The sequence below is a fragment of the Malaya genurostris genome, chromosome 2 (assembly GCF_030247185.1).
Source record: "Malaya genurostris strain Urasoe2022 chromosome 2, Malgen_1.1, whole genome shotgun sequence".
Lineage (NCBI taxonomy): Eukaryota > Metazoa > Arthropoda > Insecta > Diptera > Culicidae > Malaya > Malaya genurostris.
This window is the reverse complement of record NC_080571.1, coordinates 345,262,509-345,282,935: the sequence shown is the minus strand read 5'-3', so window position 1 is coordinate 345,282,935 and position 20,427 is coordinate 345,262,509. Positions and strand designations below refer to the sequence as shown.

General features: G+C 36.8%; 1 protein-coding gene across 7 annotated transcripts in view; it reads left to right on the top strand.

Moving 5' to 3' along the window:
• Positions 1-20,427, top strand: part of LOC131431951 (P protein) — a 276,436-nt gene that overhangs the window by 85,054 nt on the left and 170,955 nt on the right. For 3 of the 7 annotated variants that reach the window (XM_058597938.1, XM_058597937.1, XM_058597936.1), the window contains exon 1: positions 5,316-5,624. The exons of the other annotated variants lie outside the window; for them this stretch is intronic. The gene's annotated coding sequence lies outside the window, so the exon portion shown is untranslated. Of the gene's footprint in view, positions 1-5,315; positions 5,625-20,427 lie in introns of those variants that run through there. 7 annotated transcript variants of the gene reach the window in all.

Sequence of the window (20,427 nt, the reverse complement as noted above, 5' to 3'; positions counted from 1 at the left end):
ATTAGTTTCCTTGTAACTTGACGTTTTTATGATAAAAAAATTGAGAACTTTGAAAAATAAATTTTATTTTCGATTTCATGAAAAATCGGAAGATATTTTTTTCAGTATATATTTTTTTAGAAACTTCAAGTGATTACCTACAACTTCTTCTTAGACATGGTTTTTTGTAGAAGCTATATTTTTCTAGTTATGATTGTTTGAAAATAATGTGGCTAAAAACACATACGCCCTTTTCGAGAATTAGTCTTGAGTGAAAAAAAATTCTAGATCAGTGCAAAATACTTAAAAAAATACGAACACACATGCGAAGTTTAATGCAAATCGAAGAAGGTTGTGCCAACAGTCAGCTGATTCCGCATGGAATTGCTCTCCAGAGAAAATTTTTATATTTCACATGGATCTGACTTCTAGTTCCGGAATTCCAGGGCGGCGAATGAAAAAAAATGCAAACAAAGAAAACCATATTGAATTAGTCCAAACACTATTTCGGCTCCGTGCACTTCATAACATCAATAGGGCTGCATTTCCACTTTAAGCATATAAGGCACGCCGCTAGCTCCTTGACTTACACATTCTTGCAGATCAGATGTAATGTTTTACTTTTTTTAACAACAATATTGCTCAGCTAATAAAATCGGAATCATTAGTTTAACAACAACAATCAATGCACTTCCTGTTAGACGCGGATGGACAGATCTTCACGGATGCTACGGTTCAAACCTGCACGATTGACCGTGACCCTATAATTACACATAGGGAATCACAAGCCAAATAGAGGCTTTGCAACCTTCACTAGAGCTCCTATCGGACGAGTTCCGCTTGCAACTGAACATCATCATTGTTTCAGTAATTTACCACCACACAACAGAAAAATTATAACTTCCTCGAACCAACAAGGAATTGTTCGACAACAACACGGGTATTCTGCAGGTACATTATCTAAGCTGCAAGTTCATATCAAAATGGATTTTTGTCGTGAATACGACTTACTTTACTATGGGGTGCCTTTTCAAAATTTACCCTCTGAGAGAGTGATAAGTTTTTGATCGTGAATATCTCTTGTTGTATCTAACGAATCAACATAATTTTTGCTACATGCCATCGGAAATATGATCACAATTTTATGATAAAATTTTCAGTTGTGTGACATAATCTCAAATAGTTCAAAATTAAACTTTTCTGAAATGTTTGGTATAAACGAGTATCAAAGAGGATAATTCATATGGCGCGTTTGCCTTTCTCGTATTTTGAAAGCTCATAGCTCAGTGATCTGTGGAAGGATTTATATAATCTAACTACCAATAGAATCGAAATTTTTCAACTTAAACGTGTATAGCAAGAGCATTGAAGTATTTCAATAGTACACTATTGAAAAACCTATCTCATTTGACCCATGTCAACACCAGCCAATCAGAACGCGTTCTGAGGAAGAGAAGAAAATAGCTGCTGCTGTACAACAAATCGTTCAAGAAAAATGTTTCCAAAAGTGGTGAATATCGTAGTGAGTTCCTCAATTTGGTCCTACTGAATGCTAGAAACGAATCCCTACAGCATATTGATAGTCTCTTTCAATAAATTATGCAAATCCGAAATGAAATAATCGACATTGAAATTCTATATGCGGCTATTTTTATAGCCGTTAGGACCGCCCATTAGTGAAAAAGCTACAAACGAAATCACATAAAAGGAAATCTCTTAACAAAAATTGAATCAGTTTGGATTCTATCGCCACTGCGAGCAGATGTGTTTTGTGTAGAGGCGTGCAAAACAGCTCATTTTGGTGAACAGCTCCGAACCGATCAGCTCACCAAAGTGAATCGATTCGATGTATCAGCTCATCAGCTCTTTTAGTTTGAACTTAAGGTTCATTTTGTGCGCCGCTTTTCTTATGCACTGGTTTTCTTTCATATGCATGATCGAAATTGAATCATTAATTTGCAATGATGCAATGAATGCAATGCGAATTAATTTATCTTTAATTGATGTCGACTAAACTGAATCTCTTAAAGAGCCGAAGATCCGATCAGCTCGTAGCGTGTTCCCTTCGTCATAATGCAGTGAACTGGGTAGCAAATGAGTGAGCTGGTGAGCTGCGGTTCTTTTGAAAAGAGCTGTGAGCTGTCAGCTCACTTCAATGATTCGATTCACTGGAACAGCTCAGGAGCGAATTGCCCATCTCTAGTTTTGTGTCGTCTGCACAGCTAGTTTCGCTTTCGACAAGAGCGATTACGTCACAGCTGCCAGTCATTTCGATGGATGAAAAAGCAACGTTGGAGAGCATTATAAAAAATCAGCCGTTCTAATGGCTCTAAAATTTTTCTAAAGAACTATTAGGATTTGTTTTTCGCAAATCGCAGGTAATTATCCTCAGTTTAGTGCAAATCAAGAACAATTTGGTTAGATTTGTGCACTTTTCGCTGTGTGAAATTCACAGTAATCGAGATCAAGTGAAGCCTTTTTTTGAGAAAAATGTTCCGAGTTTAATATCGTAGAGAATTCCGCAATTTGACCCTTCTGAATGCTGGAAATTAATCCCTACAGCATATTGATAGTTTTTTTTCAATAAATTATGCAAATCCGAAATGAAATAATCGACATAAAAATTCTGTATGCGGCTATTTTTATAGCCGTTAGGACCGCCCATTAGTGAAAAAGCTACAAACGAAATCACATAAAGGAAACTCTTAACAAAAATTGAATCAGTTTGGATTCTATCGCCACTGCGAGCAGATGTGTTTTGTGTCGTCTGCACAGCTAGTTTCGCTTTCGACAAGAGCGATTACGTCACAGCTGCCAGTCATTTCGATGGATGAAAAAGCAACGTTGGAGAGCATTATAAAAAATCAGCCGTTCTAATGGCTCTAAAATTTTTCTAAAGAACTATTAGGATTTGTTTTTCGCAAATCGCAGGTAATTATCCTCAGTTTAGTGCAAATCAAGAACAATTTGGTTAGATTTGTGCACTTTTCGCTGTGTGAAATTCACAGTAATCGAGATCAAGTGAAGCCTTTTTTTGCGAAAAATGTTCCGAGTTTAATATCGTAGAGAATTACGCAATTTGACCCTTCTGAATGTTGGAAATGAATCCCTACAGCATATTGATAGTTTTTTTTCAATAAATTATGCAAATCCGAAATGAAATAATCGACATTGAAATTCTATATGCGGCTATTTTTATAGCCGTTAGGACCGCCCATTAGTGAAAAAGCTACAAACGAAATCACACAAAAGGAAATCTCTTAACAAAAATTGAATCAGTTTGGATTCTATCGCCACTGCGAGCAGATGTGTTTTGTGTCGTCTGCACAGCTAGTTTCGCTTTCGACAAGAGCGATTACGTCACAGCTGCCAGTCATTTCGATGGATGAAAAAGCAACGTTGGAGAGCATTATAAAAAATCAGCCGTTCTAATGGCTCTAAAATTTTTCTAAAGAACTATTAGGATTTGTTTTTCGCAAATCGCAGGTAATTATCCTCAGTTTAGTGCAAATCAAGAACAATTTGGTTAGATTTGTGCACTTTTCGCTGTGTGAAATTCACAGTAATCGAGATCAAGTGAAGCCTTTTTTTGAGAAAAATGTTCCGAGTTTAATATCGTAGAGAATTCCGCAATTTGACCCTTCTGAATGCTGGAAATTAATCCCTACAGCATATTGATAGTTTTTTTTCAATAAATTATGCAAATCCGAAATGAAATAATCGACATAAAAATTCTGTATGCGGCTATTTTTATAGCCGTTAGGACCGCCCATTAGTGAAAAAGCTACAAACGAAATCACATAAAGGAAACTCTTAACAAAAATTGAATCAGTTTGGATTCTATCGCCACTGCGAGCAGATGTGTTTTGTGTCGTCTGCACAGCTAGTTTCGCTTTCGACAAGAGCGATTACGTCACAGCTGCCAGTCATTTCGATGGATGAAAAAGCAACGTTGGAGAGCATTATAAAAAATCAGCCGTTCTAATGGCTCTAAAATTTTTCTAAAGAACTATTAGGATTTGTTTTTCGCAAACCGCAGGTAATTATCCTCAGTTTAGTGCAAATCAAGAACAATTTGGTTAGATTTGTGCACTTTTCGCTGTGTGAAATTCACAGTAATCGAGATCAAGTGAAGCTTTTTTTTGCGAAAAATGTTCCGAGTTTAATATCGTAGAGAATTACGCAATTTGTCCCTTCTGAATGCTGGAAATGAATCGCTACAGCATATTGATAGTTTTTTTTCAATAAATTTGCAAATGCGAAATAAAATAATCGACATTAATATTCTGTATGCGGCTATTTTTATAGCCGTTAGGACCGCCCATTAGTGAAAATGCTACAAACGAAATCACGTAAAAGAAAGCTCCTAACAAAAATCTAATCAGTTTGGATTCTATCGCCAATGCGAGCAGATGTATTTTGTGCCGTTTGCAAAGCTAGTTTCGCTTCCGATAAGAGTGATTACGTCACAGCTGCCAGTCATTTCGATGGATGAATAAGCATCGTTGGAAAGCATTATAAAAAATCAGCCGTTCTAATGGCTCTAAAAGTTTTCTGAAGAACTATTAGGATGTGTTGTTCGCAAATCGAAAGAAAATATCCTCAGTTTAGTGCAAATGTAGAACAGTTTGGTTAGATTCTTGCACTTTTCGCTGTGTGAAATTCACAGTAATCGAGATCAAGTGAAGCCTTCTTTGTTTTTGCGAAAAATGTGGAAAAGGGGAATGCTTGCATAATTCATACAATTGATCAACTATTTGATATTCGGAAGTGTTAAGGAACATGTCATTTGTTTTCGTATTCACGACATCCAGTTATGTCTCTGACATTACCCACCCGCCTTTTTTATTCGAAAATATTTCCGATCATTGTTTGCTTATTCCAATCATCGAACATGGTAGCAAAGTGTTCAAATTAGGTCAAGGCTTGCTTAGCCACCCTCAGTTGGTTACACTGCCCCATTCACCAGCTGACGAACGGTCAGATTCTCCGCAACGTCGCACGTTCCAGCGTACGTCAAATTGTTTCAAAGTCGCACGACGACTTTCATTGGTCGCACCGGCAGAATACTAATGTAGTAGCGGTAGCCCAACGTAGGCAACGATGATGGTAGTAATGATGGTGATCATTACCAATAGGCACAGTCCTATCTGACAGACGATGGCAGCGCTGCGTGATTGACGGTGGCGGTTTGACCTACGACGAACGACGGCGGCCGGCGTCGACAGAAAACGACCGACTGACTGACTATGTCACACCGCGACCCATCTCGCAGTGCTCTTCTTCTCTCGGCAGAAGTCAATCGCGCGAGGCCAAAATAAAAGTGGAGAAAAAGTACCACTCGCATAGTTATACCCACCAGTCGTACATTTCCATGCAACATTAAGTTTTGAACTTTTGACGCGAACAGAACCAACCAGGAATCACTCGCGTCGCCGCCGCCGCCGTCGTCGCTAACGTCGCTTTGTTTTTTTTGCTTTTACTTTTCTTGTTCGACCGCAACGCGCGTGCTTCGTGGGTTTCGCGAATTTTGATCGCGTTTCTGATCCCCCCCACCCGCTAAAATCCAGGAAGCTCCGTGTGATTGTTTGATTCTTTCATTGCCGGTGGTGATCGCGCCTGCTGATTGGTGTGTCTGTTTTGAGGTGATCATCAATAAATGTGTATTTTTTGTGTGTATGCTAAACTGGGCTGCTGCGATTGACAGTTTTGGATCTATGAATAATTCCGGACATTTTTGCCCACCGAAAAGAAATTCGACCGAAAAAAAAGAGAGATTGCTATTTTTGAATAGCTGAAGAGTCGACGATGTTGCCGGCGTGCTACAGAAGAGATAACCGCAAATAGTGTTGGATAGTCAGAAGAGCTCGATGTAGAAAGCGAAATCGAACAAATGCTAACGGACCGACCACCGAAGCAAGGACCAAACTCACTCTTAGACTAGTGGCAGTGCACGTGTCTCTACTTCTGTGAACTTTTCAATTTGTGTTCTATCTCATGACTTAAAAACTAATTACAATTACAAAACAATAGTAATGAAAAAATATCACCGGTATCTTGTTTGCACCTAAATGCACATTTTATGTTCGAGCTTACAGAAAATTTTCTAATCCACTGCCAAGTGGAAGTTAAACAAAATTTAATTACATAGCACATAAAGCCTACATTGTTGGGCACAGCCGAATGCATTTGCCAGAAGGTTAATACCAGTGCAATAATATGAACCTTGATAATATTCCTAACACGCTACACAATATGCAGAACAATTTCTTTTGATTTCCATTGCTCACATTTTATTACTCAAATAAACAAATAAAAGCTATCTAGCAAACGTCGCAGCTGGCCACGACTGGGAGCTGCGGTGCTTTCATCTGACAACGGGTTCCTTCGTGCGCTGATTGGCACAGCACACTAAGATTTAGTGAACAACTGATTTCAGTCAAATTTGATTTCGTGCAACCGGAAAATTGAATCACTTTACATGCTGACCTTCAACACTAGAAGTTCAGATCCGCCCCAAAAAGGTGCCTACTTTGTTTAATACAATGCATGAAAGCTAACATTCTCGGAAGGCGGCGTTACAAATTTCGTCACGCTTCCCTAGGGGGCCAAATTTAGTGCATCACAGCAGAAAAGAAAACCATGCCCGCGAGCCGGTCAAAGCGAAGAGTTGATTCAAAACACCACCAGAAGAAAAAAAACGAAGTAAATTCATTGCGAAAGTGCATGCAGCAGTACGGAGTCGGAGTCGTTTACTGAGCTTTCACATGCAATTCAAAATAAACTGCACTGCATGCACCACCCGCGGTAGGGATGGTCATGTTTCACGAAGACTGATCTATTTATGCTGAAATTACAGACATTCCGAATGTTAGAATTTTTATTTTCGCTTCTTGTCGAAAATTTGATTGGACTCGTATTTTCAATACGTCATTAGAGTTACTATTTTCTTATTATTGAAATAAGACAGGTCAGGTTTTTAGGAATTCAGATCCAATGAAAATCCATTACTTTTATTTTGAATGAGAAACATCGATTAAATTTGCATCTGAAAATTTTTTACGTGTGAATGTTTTTTGTGTGTTTTCCTTAATGTTGTGCGTTTAAACCACTTCGTACCTCTCTCATATAGAAAGACTATGCAATCACTTTGAAAATCGACTTTTTAACCGAGCCCATTCGATTCAGCTCGACGAATGGTCACTAATTTTTTTCGGAAATGGTTGAACTGATTTTCACAAGCTCAATTTCATATGAAATGGCCTAAAGTGCCATATAAGGTTCCTGGATTTCAATAGTATTCGACTTCTGGTTCACAGGGTGAAATGCACCAATAATATGCAAGTAATCTGAATAACTTTTCTCAAAGATTTGTAAAAAATGTATTCTACTATAGTCCCATACAAGGCTACTGAGTTCCATCCGTATCCGATTGGCAGTTCTGGCATTACCGGGTGATGTGTGTTAAAATATGAAAATAATGTAACTCACTTTTATTGAAGATGACTCAACCGATTTTTACCATATTCGATTCAACTGAAACGTCTTTAGATGCCATAAAAACGTCCCGGTTTTTATTTAGATTCAACTTCCAATTCAGAAGATAAGGTGCTTGGAGTAAAAATGTTAATTTCAAGAGTATTTTTTTCTTCATAAGTAAGCGACTGAACTTTTAAACTGACTAATAAATTTCTCGTTTGCAGATCATGATAGTCTTTGACGAAATAATATTATATCAGATTATCATAAAATCAGATTGTTTAGTCACAGACTATTATGAGTTCAATCCAGTGCAAATTAAAGGATTGGTTGTCCAACAAAACAATTCCTGAATTTTATCCAAGACCAACTTCTGGTTCTAAAATTACAAACCGATATGTTTTGAAATTTTTAAACTATCATGAAAAATCGTAAGAAATCTTCTAATTTGGGCTTCATCAGACTCTGTCAGCTTGGAGCGAAATCAATCTTCAGTTCAGAAACGATTCTGGCAGTGCCGGAAATAGTGGTCAAAATCGTCAAAATGGAGCACACTTCATTTCCTCATAGATGATTCAATCGATAGTAGTATTATGTAAAAGAAATTTTCAAAACTGTTTTCTATTTTTTTTTAACTTGTAGTATTTCGATTAATCCGGCTATAATATTCAAGAGATAAGGAACAATATGAGAGAGTCTCCATTACACCACTAGGCGGATATGTAGTTTTCTTTGCGAAATTTTAAAGTTTAAAGATAGTGAACTAAAAACCTGTTTTAACCCACCTAGTGGAGTAATGATACCTTTTCTCATATTACTCATATTCCCATACATTCTCCAGTAGTAGTGTAGTATTCTCAAAAATTACCAAGAAAAGTAGTATTCTTCTAAAAAATTTATGTGATTTACCACGATTTTTTCGTTTATTCTGTAATACAAAAATTTATTAATTAATTTATTTCGGTTTTAACCTATTTTAGATCATTCGCCGATTTAAGAAATGTGTAAAATTGTATTAGGTTAGTTTTTACATGTTTTCTCAACAGAAACCATTTATCGATCGAGTACTATTTTTTTCAATGCTTTTCTGAGGCACTTGAAAAATGGTTTTGTACTAAGAATCGTGCTCCTTTCTAAATAAACTTTAGTTTTCTCCCAATGAATTAAGATCGACATTACCACCTCAGAAGAAAAACTTTCTCTTCCATTTCTGCTATCATTTTTCAAATAAATTTGTCCGTTTTTAAAATCAAAAATCATTAAAAACACGAACTAAATATTCCTGCCGATTTGACAGGTCTTGCTAGAAATAACTTGTCTAACTGAGAAGCGCCTCTGGATTTCTTCAACATCAATTAGTTTTTAGTGAAATTTAGAATATTATATTTGTTTTTGGCATTGTACTTTAAACGACAGTTTGTTACGTGCAATTCCATAAGTCAGAAGTCGCATTTTCTCGATATTCAACAACGTTAAACGTCATTTCTTCGAATGCGGAGGTCAAAAGTCAAAGTCTTGGCATTACATTCCTTCTGTGGAATTTGGCCTTTCTGTTTCAACAGACTTCGCAGCCGATTCTTAGTGTACAGAATCATTGCATGGCTAGTACTATGGATCCTACTGACACTAATGCCGTTTTTCGTTTCGAGCAGAAATGGCACTGAAACACCGTCAGAATATTGCATTTCTGCTCGAAAGTGCAAAACCAGAGCAATCCACGCGACCACTGTTTTTCAATGAAAAACACCATAAGAGTCCGTTCAGGTCGGGGCACGAACATACGACAACTGACTTGTACGACCAGCGTCCTATGCATTGAACCGCCGACCCGGGACAAATGCGGAGGCTCGGTGCACAAATCAAGTCTGTCAAAATAACTTCTCGTGGGATTGCATGTGTGTGAACGTGCGAAAATTTCGCAATAGAACTTCACACTGACTGACGCAAAAGTTCTCTTTAAACATTCGCGTCATTACCCATCAAACAAAGCGAAGCTATTGTTGTCAAAATTCTAAACTCTTTATTCCTTATGCTTATTGTGTTGTAGAATTGCAGAATATCGATAAAAATAATTGTCTTTCATGGCGAACATAACGGAGAATAGTGCACATGCGGGCATGAATGATTATTTCACTACTGATTTTATTTTAATTTGCAATGGAAGAAAATTCACTCTCCCAAGTGTGGGCGGTTCAATGCATAGGGCTTTACAAACCAGTGATCGAATACTCGAGTTCTGACCTGGAAAGATTCTATGCACTCGGTTTTCTCGGATATGACTACACCAATTTTCACAAACTTAAATCCACCCGATTTTCTCAGAGACGGATAGACCATTTTCACAAGCTCAGGATCAAATGAAAGGGCTCACAATCCTAAAGAATTGTATTGAATTTTATCTGGATACGATCCACGGTTGCAGAATTACGGGTGGATGAGTATAATAAATTAATTTCAACAGTCAGACGTGAATCGATCGAAAACTTTCAACTAGCTGTAAAGTTTTTCAGTTGGGTTGATCTGATTTTTTAACGACCGAATGTATTGATTTCGGGTATACTGGATCTCAGTTACCGATTCCGGAAGCACCGGAAAAAGTTATCGTATACTCGGAAACGGGAATCACCCAAGATTCTCGGAGAAGGCCGAACCGGTTTTCCCTAATTTAAATTTGGCTTTCAATTCCGCAAACACAGAGTGAAGTATGTTTGGAATTGCAACCCGTCATTTAGAGCGGCAATGCAAAACCTCAACAATGGAACTCACTTTCAACGTCTTAGGGTTCCATAGACTGCTATTAAATTTCATCCAGATCCAACTTCCGGTTCCGGAGCAGCAAGGTGAAGTGTATTTAGAATTGCCAACCGTGAAAAAAATGGAAAAAATTCTTTTAGATTTGGCCCAAAACGGTTTACATATTGAAAATGTTATGCTAGTTTATGCCAATTAAATTTTCTCGTTCTTATCCAAGATTTGAAGAAAAGTTTTCTGAAGAATTCGTTCTACTGTGTCTGACTGGCGTTTTAGAGTGACTAAAACAAAATTCAGAGTGGCGAAATGGCAGCGCGTATGCACGAAATGCATAAGAACGCAGATTCGAGTCCTGTCTCTGAGCGTATCTTTTTCCAATAAATCATCTTTTCTGTTAGTTTTTCATTCATTTGGCTTCTCCAATATATGTTTCCGCTCAGTCATTGCAAAACTGAACTTAGTTATGGCGGCTTTACGTCAAACCAACTAATAAATCATTACACGACTAAGTGGTTTCAAGCAGGTTTTTTACATTGTTCTATCTAGTTGAGGAGAAATCGAATTTGCCATCAATTTCAGCACCAATGAATCTCTCGAAACAAATACTTCACAGCACTATCTGCTCGAAACAAATATTTCACGGTGCCACAGATTAAAGTGAATGAGGACTCGGATATATTCCTCACTATATCAATACCGTCGTCCGAGTATGAGAAATTGTAACAAGTCTCGTCCGGTTATTGAAGCTATCCGCAATCAAATTTATGGGCATAGAACAATTTCGATCAACCGCGATCATCACATCAGAAGAACGAAATTTAATTCAAAATGGTGAATGGTTGATTTTATGATAAACATCATATAGTTCGAAAATTACTTCTTTAGAACGGTTAGTGGAATGAACTAAATAGCTTTTAAAGAAAATAAATTCCCTTCAATTCTACTAAATTTAAAAATTTCATGATATTAATTAAATTATTTCCTAAGGAAACGTACAGTTTCTTACCATCGTCGTGTGATTGTCAGCAATCATGTCAAAAAGATTCTTTTTGTTGGACGCATTGAAATTTTTTCTGAACTATACTATATTTAAGGTAAGCTGAAAAAGTTAGAAATTGAGACAAGACGAAAATGATAGTGCATTTGAGTCCTCAAAAAGTGCTGAGTATGTCTAAAATTCTAAAATGTATGTGAACATAACATTATTTGAGATATTTTCGGAAAACTCGAAACATATAATTCTATTTTCCTAAACTGATGATAAATGCAATCATTTGGTATATAGAAATACATATGTCATGGCTTTGAATTTAAAGACATTTCACAAATATGAAGTTTTCTATTTTTTATGCTTGGACTTTTGATTACGTTCATAATCAGAGCTTTTATTAGCTGTATGTAATCGAAAAATATCACAGTTAATTTATTTTGTGAGAGATGTATCTATCAAATGATCATAAAATTCCAATTTAAAATCTACAGGGTGATGAGTTTTTTTTAAATTCGAACCGTCATAGCAAATGACGATACCAAAAAATCTTCAAAATTGGGCTCAAAACTAATTTAATTTATTCGTCATACTAATTCATGGACATACAAACTATTTTTGGCTATGCTGGTCCTCGAATACAGTTTCCGGAATTACCATAAACAATGACAAAAACTTGAAAGAGGAACTAACTTCTATATCTCATGGAATGCTTAATCGATTTTCACACGTTTAGATCGAAAGGAATAATTTTAAGGTTTCATACAATTTCTATCTTCGATTCGTTTTGCAGTTCAAATATTTTAAAAAATTGAAAAATTTTGAAATAATAGTGCTCACCGCAAATGTCCACTGAAGAAGCCCCGTTTTGGGGCAGAGGTCGTACAATCTTCAATTTTCCTCATAACATATGATGGTAAATTTCTTTTTACAAACACTACAAAGTATGTACCGTTAGATGCTTTTTGATTCAATTCCCATTAATCGAGAGAAATGGGCTTCTAAATGTAAATGGCTAAAGTTGGGTCAAGACGAGAATGATAGTAAGGAGTTTGAGGGCCAGTCCAACTACCATCCGTCGGTTTTTTGAGCATTTTTACATAAGAAACATTTATTTTGTGTATATTTGCTTTGATTTCTATGAAGTTACTGAGTCAAATCGCGTTTTTGGCATTTAAAATGCCTTACTCTCCACTATACGGGGCCGGAGGTCAATTAAAAGTTTCAAAAACAAACAAACAATCGATTCGGAATCTTTCAACTTAAACATGTAAGACAACGTCGTTTCAGTATTTCAATAGCATACTATTGAAAAAATGGTTAGAATCGACCTATGGTTTCATTAACCAATCCCAGTTGTCCAAAGTGATGACATTTTCTTGCTCAGCATAGGAGGCTTTGCGTCATGCATAAAAAAACACCGAATTCAATTGCATACAATTGACGAATTGGTTTTAATTGACCTATGTTTTCACGAGCCAATCATAGTCGCAGTCAATGATGTCATACTCTCGTCCGATTTGCGCAGTATGAACTATAGCACAAAAGGGAATCTATAAATATATGCCCGAATACATTTCTGCTAGCAGGCCAATTTATAACTATCGGCGATAGATTTTTGGAACCTAATTTGAAGCGCTTGCATCTCTGCGATTTGTTGGTGGATTTGCCTCATTTAACTTGATTCGAAAAAGTTTAAAAATGTTTTAATTTGTCAACGGGTAGTGTGCATACTGAAATCTCTATTTACATACGAAATACCGAAATCTCCATCAAAATGCGCAAATCAATCCAGTGTAAAGCTGTGTTATGATGATAATGTTTTCATTGAATGTGGCTAAACACAATGAACTATCGCTCAGCATAATCGTGTAACCTAAATGAATAGTTAGAAATTGATTTAGTTCCTTAATATGCAAAAGTGAAAATCTATGAAAGTAAGAAAAATATGCTCTGCGGACTGTGTCACATATTTTCTTCCTTGTATTTCTGCCACTCTATTTTCAGACACTTTCCGAAAATTACCGACGCTTTTTAACGAAGGATCATTGAAATTACACTATTACTGAGTTTATTGGTTGATGGCTATTCACATTTTTACCTTTCACTTATATAAAATCTTCTTCAATCGCTGTTTATAAAATAATTAAGTTTGTACGTTCTCTGTCTTGAAAATTTTTATGATATAAAATTGTTCCATTTGTCCAGAATTATATCTTGAGGTTGTTCATATCCAAAATTGATCTTTCAAGTAACTTTGAAATCATCATAATTGACTTCAATTTAACGGATATTTTTCAAAAATGTTCAATTGTAAAAATCTGTAGAAAAATTTGACCATTCGCAAAGAATCTAAACACTAACAGTTTGGCTGAAAAGTTCGTATCGTTTAATAGAAATACATATTTTTTTGCCAAAATTCGTTTTTATTATTCAACATAATTGCCATCAAAGGCGATACAGCGATTATAGCGATCTTCCAACTTTTCGATACCATTTTTGTAGTACGATTTGTCCTTTGCCTCAAAATAGGCCTTAGTTTCAGCGATTACCTCTTCATTGCTTCTAAATTTTTTACCAGCGAGCATTCTTTTGAGGTCTGAGAACAGGAAAAAGTCACCGGGGGCCGAATCTGGAGAATACGGTGGATGAGGGAGCAATTCGAAGCCCAATTCGTTCAATTTCAGCATGGTTTTTCGTTGTTGTTTTTGATCGATTGTGAGCTCACGCGGCACCCATTTTGCACAAAGCTTTCTCATATCCAAATATTCGTGAATAATATGTCCAACACGTTCCTTTGATATCTTTAGGGTGTCAGCTATCTCGATCAACTTCACTTTACGGTCATTGAAAATCATTTTGTGGATTTTTTTCACGTTTTCATCGGTAACAGCCTCTTTTGGACGTCCACTGCGTTCATCGTCTTCGGTGCTCATATGACCAGTACAGTCTGGATAACACTCATCAAGCCATTTTTTGGTATCGGCGGCACTTTTTTTCATCAAAAAGTAGTGTTTCATCAACACTCGAAATTCCTTTTTTTCCATTTTTTTCACAATAACAAAAGCTTAATAGCTTAATAGCTTCACTCAAATTGCAATATCTCACAAACTAATAATCAGACAGCTGTCAAATTTCTACACGTATCTTTTGAAGGTTGGTACTAACTGAAAATGGTATGGATTTAATTCTAGTGGCGTTCTCTCATAGAAACGATACGAACTTTTCAGCCGATCTGTTAAAGGTAGAGTAAGTTTGTAATTTTGAAATTTTTGTATTTATTATGGATTCCTTAGAATTGTTTCATTTTTAAAGTAATCGTGCTCGGTCTTGTATTTCATACAACCCCTCAATATATTTTTAATCCAAGGACAAAAGCCCATGTGTTGATTTAAAGTCAGTCAGTTTCGCTGCTAGACTTTACGTGTACAATTTACTAATAACGTAGTAAATTTGCGTGAAACACCGATTGAAATAAACACACTAGTTTGACTTTTGGATTCTAGTTCAAAATCGAATCCATGCTGATGAAAAATCATTTTCGAGCACCCCTCCGTAATCTGAAACTCGAAAAGACTGCACTGTGCTTCCTTCTTGTCGTGTTGTGTATTTAATATGTTGCTTCTTCTGGATCGTCGCCGCCTGTTGCATCGCGTATCGGTTTCTGTTCTATACTCTGTTATGACGGACTGACGCGGTATGTGCTGTATGTGCGCACTTTCGCAGTCGCAGCAGGCTGCGACCGCAGTGCGAAAACGAAAAAAAAAATACACGATAAACAGCAGTATTTTCATGGCCGGTGTCCAATACGTACGAAAAGCAGCGCCATTGAAGAAGGATATCAAGAGTGCTAATTTTTGACAATGTAACGAACATACACCGAAAGGAAGGTCAGCGATTTGGACAGGTTTCCGAGGAATTCGGTGACTTTCGAAAGGCATCGAAAAACAACGGTTCTGTGAGTGGGGTGCGCCCAGTGAGTGATCGCATTCTTCCAAGGCAAACGAACGACGTGCGAAGCCTACAATCACTACCGTTAATGTCACTGCAATTGAGCTTGGTTAGAATTTGACCAATCAGAAATGTTACTTGAAGAGTATGAGTATTGTTGCCTGTGGTTTTCGGTGAGGTTTGCAGGTTAGTTGAATTGCAATTATACCAACTGAAACCTAACCCGGATGATCATAACGTAGTTGTTCTCAACAGTCAATTTGTGATGAGACTGTCAACAAGACACAGTCCGGAAGTAATAGATACTCCGGCCGCCGTCACCTTCAATTTACAACCGAGTCGCAAGTCTAAACAAATACCGACTCAAAATTGTCATACAGCTTATTCGATTACACAGCGCATGAAAACGACGAACGCTCGCTCTCTTAATGAATGCACTTGCAATGCTGCTGGTGGTATTTTCGATTATCTGATATCGGCTTCATCACTACCGGTGTCATCTGGTACTGTGCCATCATTCGTCTGGGTATTGGCCCGCAAAGCAATTATATCCGTACGGGGGATATTTTACGATCCGTTTAGTGACTTCGGTGCGCCTACCAAGTCACGTTTAACCTTCGATTGGCCGATTTTGGTAAAGAGTGTAATCATTCCCCACACCCGGCTGTAAATTACAACAATTTCTTCAACTTTGAATACTATATTATAGCACTACTCTTATTCGAACAAACAAAGCTGATAAGTCAATGTTTTCAGAGAATTTAAAATTCAATGAATAAATAAACCATTCACTTACCCGCTGGTGTGACGTAGGTAACACTTGTCAACCAGATGGCAATTGAGCTGCAGAGCACTTTCTAATTATCGTGCAATTAGTTTAACAGCTTAAAACCTGACAAAGTGAGTGATATAATTACAGTTGAAATGTGCTTTAATTTCATGTTACTGCTCAACCGGTTAAACGTTTCCGGCAGTGACAACTAAGAAAAGGATATTTGTAGGTAATCTGATTCAAAAGCGGTTCTGTTTTCAACGTAAAGCTCCGGTACTGCAAATGCAGAACTTGATCTTCTCTTTTAGTTTCAGTCGATCATGGCCGTCAGCAATGTTTGGAGGAAGCATGATTCGATGTTCGTTTTGAAAATAAATGATTAGCTGAGCTAATTTGAGTTGCATTCACAGCTGTCTGGCTTTCTAAGCAACAGTTCATTCATACCTTGTTGGAAGGAAGCCTGTACTCCGCAGAGAACCGTAGAGATTTTTTCAAATTGAAATACCGTGCTGAAACCACCCAGTGAAAGAGATTACCTGAATCTCATTTCACGGCAATAGACACCGGCACCGACTCGACCGTCCATGCAAAGAATTGTCAGTGTAACAAGTTTAATATTCTTCAAATTGGTGCTCCTACCAGTCATTCTCCAGTTTTCAGAGTTACTATATCCACAACTTTTTTTTGAGTGAGGTCTTGTTTCGATTGTCACTACACGTGGAAGTTCATTGGCTTTCAAATTGACTCTATCGTAGTATTTTATCAAATGCAAGATGCGACATAACGTTATTAATATATTTCCACACTAAATTTAATTAAGTCTACTTGCAGTTACAATGCGATCAGTTGAATTTCTTTATGACTAAGGTAGCATTTATATGAAATCATTTTAAAATCAGCTAGGAGCTCGCACAATTTTCGATTTTCGCCCAACAACAGGCAAAAAAATGATGACCTGCAGGAATACTGTGCTTTTTAACCCTGTCGAGACCATAAGATGTCCAGGACTAAAAATGTCAGTACAACACAATATTTTAGCTATTGTGGGTGTAAAGTAAGAGATTATCATCAGATAAAACATAGCAGGGTGCATAAGTTTCCTATAGTTTCCTATATGATATAAAAATCTCCATGAAGTGGAAGCCATCTTGGATATAACAGTGAATAGAAACAATCGATTTTTGAGACCCCATATGTTGGGATTTTAAACAATAATGACTAACTAAAGTCAAATATTTAGTTATCTTGGGATTTGAAATAAGCTGCACGATCACTTCTCGGAACCTACTCGTCAAATCGATGTGGTAATAGTATACGGTAATGTTTGCTTACCATATGGTAATTTTTTCAAAAAATTCTAACAAATCGAAGTATTTTTTTGATAGTCACTCATCAGTATAAATCCATCTGCAAATCACCAAATTACAAGCGATTTAAAATATGATAATTATGAGCTTACTCTGTTAGTACTGCATCACCTCCAACACTATCGTTCATCGGTTAGATTGAATTAAAAGTGAACAGAAATTCATTGAACACTCGCCCAAACGAACATGATGTGCAGTGAACGAGCATATACTTGACACATTTGGCCTATCCCAATTGTTGACTTTTCATCCATCCGCTCTGCATGAAGGCAGGCGTTGACTGAGCAGAACAATAATTGACAGAGCACATATTTATAGATTCCGGTTTGTGCGAAAGTTCATACCCTCTACCAATACCGACCGAAGCAGGGCTGCTACTGAATGAAATGCAAGATGCAAAGCAATGCTCGAAACCGTCGGCCGTTTCCTCTAAATCAAGGGGATGACATCGTTATGGCATGCTGTGATTGGCTTGTGAAAACATAGGTCGATTAAAATCGAATTTTGAATATTGCTCTATTTAAATACTAAAACGATTTTGCAAAACGTGTTTAAAATTTATTTTTGAATCTATTCCTAGTCAAATTATATTATTATGTTCAAAATTAAGACAGAAAAAGCCTTACCGACTAGTTTTGAATTTGTTTTTTTTTTTTGACACCCGGCCCCGTATAGTGAACAGTGAGGCTTTTTTAATGCCAATACTCATGGTTTATAACCATACAGGTCACTATTGTGAGAAAATGAAAAGACTCAAAATGAAAATACTTTTGAATATTGTGACCCATATTATCAGTATCACTTCACTGTGAAAATAGAGTGAAGTGAATGTAAATCTTTATTTCGGAAGTCGCTTCAGAGACAAAAGTAATTAATTGGATGCACTAGATGTCATTATGAACATCACGTCACCAACATTTTGTTGAAAAAATAAGTTTTTTCCACTACAGTGATCACTTCACTATGCGTAATACTGGTAATAGAAAGAATCAAGTGAAGTAACATGTAAGTGAAGTGAATGTGAAAGTGGAAGTGAGAACGGTAATAAGGGCCTGTGTTATTAGATCATATCGTATTCTTCTGAAAACGACCACCAAATTTGTGAATTCGGCGAACAAGCTGTTTCAACAAATTGTGTGGTCGGTTTTTCCCAAGTCTCATGTTCATTTGAGCCCAAACGTTCTCAATTGGATTGGCATCGGGCGACTGCGAGAGAGCCACGATAACATTTTGCTTCTTTGCCCATTCGAGACGTTTTTGCACATGTTCTTCACTCAACATCGGTTTTTGCAAAGTACTCCGAAATATCAAATTATTTGCGATCAAATGTCTGCGACCAGTTCCGTACGAGATATGTAAGCCTTTTTTCGGTCAATTTGAAGCACCTTCACGTAAGGTTAATGTCGGATTCTTCAAAAACAAGTCACAAACCACTTTTTCATCTTTTTCCGACAGTACACCGTCGAAGCCGTGATTTGGAAAGTCGCCGACATTTTTCACCTTTTTAAAACGATTCACCCACTTACTCACAAACTATTTCGACTTTTGCATGTGTTTCGCCGCGCCAGCTTGGGTCATTTTAGGACCTTTCGGATGCGAGCACAAAATAACTTCTTCGAAGCACGAGGCGTACGCGGTACTCATTTTGGTAAAATGCTGAGATAGAATTCTAAACAATAGTCAACTGATTTATTCTCGCATTGCGTGAAGGACACTACTGCCCTCTGTGTTAACAAAAAATCACACCATTCCACTTTACCGTTCGCGAGTAATCGTGGCCACGCTCTTATTTAACAGACTGTACCTAGTTAGTACCTGTTTTACTTGCGAACAGCACGTGTCGTGAGACCACTACACTCAATCACTGAAAAAATTCCGTATTTTTTTAATATCAGTTTCGCTTTGTGGAATGATTCGTTCAATTCATGCGGTGGGAATTTTCGCGCTTGTTTTAACACTAAATCTCATCTTGATGCTCGATAATACCAAACACTTTAGAAAACCTCATTTTTGAGATATTTATGATCATTCCAAACTACTGACAATTTTATCATAAATTGCTGAACATATTTCGATGGTCTGGAGAAAAAAAATGCTTCTGCATTTAATACAACAAGAGATATTCACGATTAAGTTCTGCCCATTATTTGCAATTTTGGAATTGCGCCAAAAAATTACTGACAGCAGCGGCGACTCGAACCGAGAATCATTGGATCACAAAGTACGTCCGTTAGTCGACTGAGCCACAGAAGCACACATCTATTTGACTGAAAAATGGTCCATGTAAATTCGAACAGTCGCACTTGCTGACCGAAAACAATATACTGCTGTAGGAACCAATAACATTCATTCTTATCCAATATTGTCACTATAAATTTTCGTCAATTGACAAATTAGGTCTTTTTGAATTGCATCGTATGAAGGAATCTGTGACCTGACCTGTGAAATTCAATTTTTTTCGTTTGAGTACTTTATTTCGATATTTAGTGATATTCTAAATTTGGGAATTCTCACCTGAACCCTTGAAACGTTTGCAAATTTGGAAAACCCTTATGTAAACTTACTAGAAAAGTTGAAACTAAGAATTTTGTCTTATGCAGGAGTTTCGGCTTAGCTTTTGAGATTTAAGATATTTTTTTTTTAGATTTTTTAAACTGTCGGTTTATGTTGAACTGCTTGATAACATAACAGTTCAACATAAACTGTTGTGCACTGACGAGTCGAAGACGAAACATAAAGTTTTTAAAATGGTTATGTGCCCAATGCACAAAAAAAGGTTAGTCCCTTAATCACTTTGAAGAACGTTTAAGGATGACGTGGGATATATTTTTTAAATTGTCTTCAAACATTTTGTTTTTTTTTCACTAAAAAACAAAACCTTTTTTTTTCAAATAGCTGTAGTCGGGTAATGATAACTCCTACAAAAAAGTATTGTATGAGTGATTTTCACAAAGTTAGTAAAATTTTAGAATAAAAATATTGAAATCATAACTTGGACCTACACTGAAAAAAAAACGATTTTGAATTTTTGAAGTTTATTTTCCAGAAAACCCTGTTTTTGATTCGGATTTTATCCAAGAATAGGTAATTATGTTTCTTACCAACCGTCCACACATTGCAAGATAGGAACTTTTAGGAAA